Source organism: Mustela nivalis (assembly GCF_964662115.1).
Source record: "Mustela nivalis genome assembly, chromosome: 8".
Taxonomy (NCBI): Eukaryota; Metazoa; Chordata; class Mammalia; order Carnivora; family Mustelidae; genus Mustela; species Mustela nivalis.
Window position 1 is genome coordinate 87,060,472 of NC_139027.1, and position 8,805 is coordinate 87,069,276.

Below are 8,805 nucleotides of genomic sequence, written 5' to 3' on the forward strand. Positions count from 1 at the left end.
TAAATACCCAGTAAGAGAATTGCCAGATCATATGGAGATTTAAGTTTGAGAGAGCGCTCTGTCCTCTCACTGTGACTTGGTTTTCATGGAAGGGTGTTCATTCAATCATTTCCTCCCATAGTTGGGAGTGAATTCACCTTGTGTTGCACCCCAAACAGAAACCCAACCCTGACTCTGTACTTAGGTGCGGTCAATGCTATCAAAAGTAAACTCTTCAGTTAGGGCCCTAATAGAGTGATAGCAGAAAGTAAATTATTGGACAAGAAAGCTATAGCAACATACAGGCTACAGCATTGCCAAGAATGTAGCCACATCTCTCTATGGTGGGACTAATGGTGATTGGACCTCAATGCTGCCAGTTTACCCTGGTCAAGGTGTTCAAACAGCCTGAAGGTGAAGACTGGTAAAAGTCTCCTGTTCAAACAGCCTGAAGGTGAAGACTGGTAAAAGTCTCTAAGGGAAATCTAGATCTGGTCTTGACTTCCTTGCCTGAAGATACACTGCTTGCCTTTAAACACCAACAGTAAGTAATCATAAAAACATTGGGAGAATGTATTTGTAGCTCTTCCTTTAGTTAGTCCTTTAAATGAAATGGATTAAAACATTGAAAATGAAATGTTATTAATTTTTAAGGGGGGAGGGTAGGATTGTTAGCAACTTAAAAAACAAGAATAAAATTCAGGTGGACTTGCTTACTGAGAGAAAATGGGTTTTTAAACTTCTTTTATATTTTATTATTTTCCACCTTTATTGAAATATAATTAACATATTACATTGTGTCAGTGCATATAGCATGTTGATCTGATACATTAATATGTTTCAAAATTATTACCACCATAGCATTGACTACCACCTCCATTATGTGATATAACTACTTTTTGGAGGAGAAGACATTTAAGGCATACTCTCTTAACTATTTTCAAATTTATAATACGTTATTGTTAACTACAATCACAATGCTGTACATTAGATTCCCAGAAACCATCCATCTTATATTTGGAAGTTTATACCCTTTGACATTTTGTTTACCCTGTAGCCCCTGGTAACCACCATTCCACTCTGGTTCTAGGAGTTCAGCTTTTTTAAACTTCACATATATGTAAGATCAGGTGGTAGTTTTATTTATCTGACTTATTTCACTTAGCACAGTGCCTTCAGGGTCAATCCATGTTGTCACAAATGACAGCATTTCCCTCTTTTCTCAAGAGTGAATAAAATTCCAGTGTGTGTGTGTGCGTGCTTGTGTGCGTGGGTGCGTGCGTGTGTGCATGCACATGCCCGTGTGCATCTCCCATCCTCTTTATCCATTCATCTGTGAATGGGCACTTATGTCATTTCCATGTCACAGCTATTGTGAATAATGCTACAAGAAACATGGAGTACAGATATCATTTCGATTTTCTTTTTGCATTTTCTTTGAATATATGTCCAGAAGTTGAATTACTAAATCATAGGGTAGTTCTATCTTTAATGTTTTGAGGAAACTCCATACTGTCTTCCACAGTGGCCGCACCAATTTACATTCCCACCAACAGAGCACAAAAGTCCCTTGCTTTTACATCCTTGCCAACTTGCCATTTCTTTTCTGTTTGATAATAGCCATTCTAATAGATATAAGGTAATACCTCACTGTGGTTTTGATTTGCATTTTCCTGGTGATTAGTGATGTTGAGAATCTTTTCATGTACCTACTGGCCATTTGTGGGTCTTATTTAGAAAAATGTTTCTTGAAGCACCTGGGTAGCTCAGCAGGTTAAAGCCTCTGCCTTCCGCTCAGGTCATGATCCCAGGGTCCTAGAATCAAGTCCCGCATCAGGCTCTCTGCTCAGCAAGGAGCCTGCTTCCTCCTCTCTCTCTCTCTCTGCCTACTTGTGGTCTCTTTCTGTCAGATGGATAAATAAAATCTTAAAAAAAAAAAGAAATAAAGAAAGAAAAAGAGAAAGAAAGGAAGAAAGAAAGAAAGAAAGAAAGAAAGAAAGAAAGAAAGAAAGAAAGATGTTTCTTCAGTTCCTCTGGGAAAGAAATGTTTTTAAAAAGTGATATTGCTCCACACTCTGAACTATCAAAATATTCTTTACACTTAACATATAAGACCCAAAAGATGAGCAAACAATTCCTTTGGAGGATAAGAGGAACTCTGAGTTATTTAAATATGTGTCTCAGAGAACATATGGGGAAGGGAGTCAGGAGTAGCCTGTTCTGTGAGAAAGTATCTGAGATCCTTTGTGTCCAAAATTTGAGCCTGGAGCTCTGACCTAAAAAAAAAAAAAAAAAAAAAAAAGGATCCAACCTGCAATATTCCTCATGTTGTATCAGTGCTTCTACTCTACATTCATCAGGAAACTAAGCTATAGAAGATGGACTTAAAACATGGTGTCATGTGTTTAACAGCCTTCACTGGGGATGCAGCCTGCTAGGGTTCAAACTGTGCCCCTGCTGCTGTGATCAGAGTGGGGTACTTACTTCCCAAGTGCCTCAGTGTCATCATGCCATGACAGAACAGTAGAAGCCACCCCACATTAATTTAAAGATCTAAATTAAATAGTCTGCCTTAGGTTCTAGTCATGATCCTGGAGTCTCAGGATCAAGCCCTATATTGGGCCCCCTGCTCAGCAAGGAGTCTGCACAAAAGACCTCTGACCCTCACCGCTCTTGTGCTCTCTCTCTCTCTCTCATTCCCTCTCCTTCTTAAATAAATAAAAATCTTTTTTTAGATTTGGAGGGGCAAGATGGTGGAGAAGTAGGAGACCCTATTTCACCCAGTTCCCTAAAGTAAGCTAATTATATACCAGAACCAGAACACTCCAAACACCCATGAAATCAGCATGAGATGTAGGATTTTACACTTCTGGATCTCCATGGGAACAGAAGACACCAGTGGAGAGGTAAAGCATACTGGAGATGATCAGACTGATATCGGAAGATAAACAGAAGGGGGAGGAAACCACCAGAAATGACCCACTGGAAAATAATAGCCCAATATGAAAGTGCCCTGTGATTGGGGACCAGCATTAACTTGGAGTCTGGTTAAAGGCACAAAAAAAGAGCAAAAGATCTTAAGGGGCAACTGGTGGAATCGGCCTAAGCCCACGGACCCAAGATGGCTGCGGCTGGTGACCAACCATGCCAGAGAGACTGAAGTGGAGCCCTCAGGGTTGTGGGTTTGCATCATGGCTCAACTGGGCATGATGCACTCCCGCCCCCACATGAGGGAGTCTGGTGACGGCGCCAGCCTGCACTCCTTAAACCTTTTGCACACTGCGCAACTGGGGTATGATCTACTCTCCACCCACACCTGAGAAAATCTGTGCTGGCACTAGGACCAGCAGTGTAGTGATCCCATGGTGACAACCTGAGGTCTGGATGCCGGGCAGCAGTCCTGGCAAAGGCAACCACCGGAAGCAGGCTCCCCAGACCAATATTGCTCCCAGTTTTAGTGGCACGGGGGTGTAGAGACAAGCGGGCGCTTCAGGCCACCCCTGAGACGGTGGTTAGGGATGTGCACTGCCTGTGGGAGTTTGCACAGTTCAGCGGAGTTTACAGAGGGGGGTCTGTGTGCTCTGGACCAACCAGTAGGAAGTGGATTGAGGCTTCTCATTGAGACAGAGGTCCAGATTACTTTCCACTAAACCTCCCAAAAGCTGCAGAGAGAGAGGGGGAAGCAGGCTCCCCACTAAGCAGAGAGCCTAATATGGGGCTCGATCCCAGGACCCTGAGATCATGACTTGAGCCAAAGGCAGAGGCTTAAGCCACTGAGCCACCTAGGTGCCCCAAAACAACTTTTGTTTTTAAAGATATTATTTATTTATTTGACAGACAGAGATCACAAGTAGGTGGAGAGGCAGGCAGACAGAGAGAGAGGGGTAAGCATGCTCCCCACTGAGCAGAAAGCCCAATGTTCAGCAGAGGCTCAACCCACTGAGCCACCCAGGTGCCCCACAACTTTTATTTTTAAGTCATTCTCACTATTCTTGTTCTTTTTAATTTTTTAACCTACTTACCATTACAACTAGAGGTTTAATACAACATATTCCAAAATAACCTTTTAACTTGAACTTTTTTCATATATATACCTGCATTTTTCTTTTGCTTTTCTATTTTTTAATATGCATATAGATATAAGTTTCAAGGTAATCCTCTTTCCCTACTCAATACTACCCCTCTATATAAACCAGGTTTACTCTCCCTTTATCTCTGGAAAGTTGCGTCCTTTAACAAAGATATCAAGATACACCCAGGAAGAATCAAAATAACCTTCCTCGCCCACATGGAGGATTTATAATCACCTTCCCATCTACTTCTTCTGTCTGTGTTTTTGTGTATTCATTTTTGTTCTGGTATATAAATATTATCCTTGGGGTCCATTTTGAATCCGAATACTTGGAAGCTAAAGACCACCCTGCTTAATAATGTTTGGATCAACCAGGAAATCAAAGAACTTAAACAATTCATGGAAACCAATGAGAATTAAGACACTTCGTCCAAAACCTAGGATACTGCAAAGGTGGTTCTAAGGGGGAAATACATAGCCATCCAAACCTCCCTCAAAAAATTGAAAAATCCAGAATACATCAGTTCTCCTTACACCTTAAAGAACTGGAGAATCAATAACAAATTAAGCCAACCCCACACACAAGAAGGGAAATAGTCAAGATTAGAGCAGAGATCAATGATATAGAAACTAGAGATAAAGTAGAACACATCAACAAAACTAGAAACTGGTTTTTTGAAAGAATCAATAAGATCAATAAACCACTGGCAAAACTAACCAAAAGAAAAGAGAGATGACTCAAATTAAGAAAATTATAAATCAAAAGGTAGAGGTCACAACTAACACCAAGGAAATAGAAATAATCATTAGAAATTATTATCAAGAGTTATATGCCAATAAGTTAAGCAACCTAGACAAAATGGATGCATTCCTGGAAACCTATGAACTTCCAAAACTGAATCAAGAGGAAATTGACAACCTGAATAGACCAATATCTAGTAATGAGATTGAAACAGTGATCAAAAATCTCCCAAAAAAACAGAGCCCAAGACCTGATGGGTTCCCTGGAGTTCTATCATACATTCAATAAGAAAAAAATACCTATTCTCCTAAGCTGTTTCAAAAAACTGAAACAAAAGTAAAAATTCCAGACTCTTTCTACGAAGCCATCATTATTCTGATCCCAAAACCAGGCAAAGACCCTACCAAAATGGAGAATTTCAGACCAATATCCCTGATGAATATGGAAACCAAGATTCTCAACAAGATCCTAGCTAATAGGATCCAACAGTGCATTAAAAAGATTATCCACCATGACCAGGTGGGATTCATCCCTGGGATGCAAGAGTGGTTCAACACTCATATATCAATCAATGTGATAAAACAAATCAATAAGAGAAGAGAGAAGAACCACATGGTCCTCTCAATTGATGCAGAAAAAGCATTTGACAAGATACAGCATCTCTTCCTGATTAAAATGATTCAAAGTATACAGATAGAGGGAATATTCCTCAACTTCATAAAATCTATCTATGAAAAACTCACACCGAATATCATCCTCAATGGGGAAAAGCTGACAGCCTTCCCTTTGATATCAGGAACACGACAAGGATGTCCACTCTTACCGTTATTGTTCAACATAGTACTAGAAGTCCTAGCAATAGCAATCAGAAAACAAAAAGAAATAAAAGGTATTCAAACTGGCAATGAAGAAGTCAAACTCTCTCTCTTCGCAGATGACATGATACTTTATATGGAAAACTCAAAAGACTCCACCCCCAAACTACTAGAACTCATACAGCAATTCAATAATGTGGCAGGATACAAAATCAATGTACAGAAATCAGTGGCTTTCTTATACTCTAACAATGAAAATATAGAAAGGGAAATTAGAGAATCAATTCCATTTACTATAGCTCCAAGAACCATAAGATACCTGGGAATAAACCTAACCAAAGAGGTAAAGGATCTGTACTCAAGAAACTACAGAACACTCATGAAAGAAGTTGAAGAAGACACAAAAAGATGGAAGACCATTCCATGCTCATGGATTAGAAGAATAAACATTGTTAAAATGTCTATACTGCCTAGAGCAATCTATACTTTCAATGCCATCTGAATCAAAATTCCACCGGCATTTTTCAAAGAGCTGGAGCAAACAATCCTAAAATTCATATGAAACAAGAGGAGCCCCCAAATTGATAAGGAAATGTTGAAAAAGAAAAACAAAGCTGGGGACATCACATTGCCTGATTTCAAGCTTTACTACAAAGCAGTGATCACCAAGACAGCATGGTACTGGCACAAAAACAGACACATAGATCAGTGGAACAGAGTAGAGAGCCCAGATATGGACCCTCAACTCTACGGTCAAATAATCTTTGACAAAGCAGGAAAAAATATACAGTGGAAAAAAGTCTCTTCAATAAATGGTGCTGGGAAAATTGGACAGCTGTATGTAGAAGAATGAAACTCGATCATTCTCTTACACCATACACAAAGATAAACTCGAAATGGATAAAAGACCTCAATGTGAGGCAGAAATCTATAAGAATCCTAGAGGAGAACATAGGCAGTAACCTCTTCAACATCGGCCACAGCAACTTCTTTCAAGATACGTCTCCAACGGCAAAGGAAACAAAAACGAAATGAACTTCTGGGACTTCATCAAGATCAAAAGCTTCTGCACAGCAAAGGAAAGAGTCAACAAAACAAAGAGGCAACCCACAGAATGGGAGAAGATAGTCATAAGTGACACCACAGACAGACAGCTGATATCCAAGATCTATAAAGAATTCCTCAAGCTCAGCACACACAAATCAGATAATCACATCAAAAAATGGGCAGAAGACATGAACAGACACTTCTCCAAAAAAGATATACAAATGGCTAACAAACACATGAAAAAATATTCATCACCAGTAGCCATCAGGGAGATTCAAATCAAAACCACATTGAGATACCACCTTACACCAGTTAGAATGGCCAAAATTTACAAGACTGTAAACAACACATGTTGGAGAGGATGTGGAGAAAGGGGAACCCTCTTACACTGTTGGTGGGAATGCAATTTGGTGCAGCCACTTTGGAAAACAGTGTGGAGATTCCTTAAGAAAGTAAAAACAGAGCATCCCTATGACCCTGCAATTGCACTACTGGGTATTTACCCCAAAGATATAGATGTAGTGAAAAGAAGTACCATTTGTACCCCAATGTTCATAGCAGCAATGGCCACAGTCATCAAACTAGAAAGAGCCAAGAGGCCCTTCAACAGACGAATGGATAAAGAAGATATGGTCCATATATACTATGGAGTATTATGCCTCCATCAGAAAGAATGAATACCCAACTTTTGTATCAACATGGACGGATTCAAAGAGATTATGCTGAGTGAAATAAGTCAAACAGAGAGAGTCAATTATTATATGGTTTCACTTACTTGTGAAGCATTAGGAATAACACGGAGGACATTGGGAGATGGGAAAGGAGAAGTGAGATGGGGGAAATCAGAGGGGGAGACAAACCATGAGAGACTGTGGACTCTGAGAAACAAACTGAGGGTTTTGGAGGGGCAGGGAGAGGGAGGTTGGGTGAGCCTGGTGGTGGATATTATGGAGGGCACGTATTGCATGGAGCACTGGGTGTGGTGCATAGTCAATGAATTTGGGAACACTGAAAATAAAATAAAATAAAAATCTTTTTAAAAAATTTATTAATTAAATAGTAAAAAAAAGTGAAATTCTTGAACAGTGTCATTTATATGATAAGTCTTATAATGCCATCATATTTAATGTCATAAAAATGACAGAAGAAAGGAAGGAAACTGCTTAACAATGAACTAAAGTACTTTTTCAAGTTTCTTCACCAGATCACAAACACCTTGAAGAACTATAACTATATTGTCAAAACAAAACAAAGAAAAACAACTCACATTGGCTGACATCAGCATCATGGAGTTGTACATAGAGATAAAATACCAGTCCAGGCAAGTCTGCTGTGTCCTTGAAACACCCAATGACTATAACAGTTTCTGGAGAGAAGTATATCAGAGTAGGAAGTCCTAGAAGAACTGAGGCCGGAGAAACAGAGGCAGTGACTAAGACCCTGTCACCAACACCATAAACTGTAAGACTGAGAGGGACAATGACCATGGGAGTCATCCACATTCTACCTGTTGTGAAGCCACCAACCCAAAACATGTTCCCAAAGTTCTTCCTTCAGAAGGCAAAAATTCCACCCTTCAGTTACCCTCCAAGACCTGTTTCTATGAAATAACCCCATGCATTCTGAGGAACCAAGGTAAACCCACCCTATTTATTTACATAGATCCCTTAGTTTTGCTGATAACTTGGTTTCAGTCCCAGAGCTGAGATGCATTAAAAATTTTTAAAAATAAAGAAAAAGAGTATGCTCTGGAGAAAAATATCATTATATTCTGGTTACAAAAAGAACATAAAATCAGTAGAAAATTCAGAAAATGCAGAGCAGCAGAAAGAAAGGGCAACTATAATTAGATCCTACTTACTTATCATCCCCCCCAACTTGATAAATACTGTCTTTTTACTTTTACACATTCTGGTTGTTGGGTAGTTTCATTTGCAATGTAATTTTTCATTTATTTTTATTTTAAATTTTAGTTTGTCAACTTATTGATTTGATCTATTTCTCTGGTAATTACTGATGTTAGTATTTTCCCATGTATTTTTTGGCCATGTCATTTTTGTGAAGTGTCTGTTCAAATCTTTTGCCCATTTTTCTCTTGGAGTGTTAGTCTTTTTATCATGGATCTGAAGGAGTTCTGTGTATAACATGGA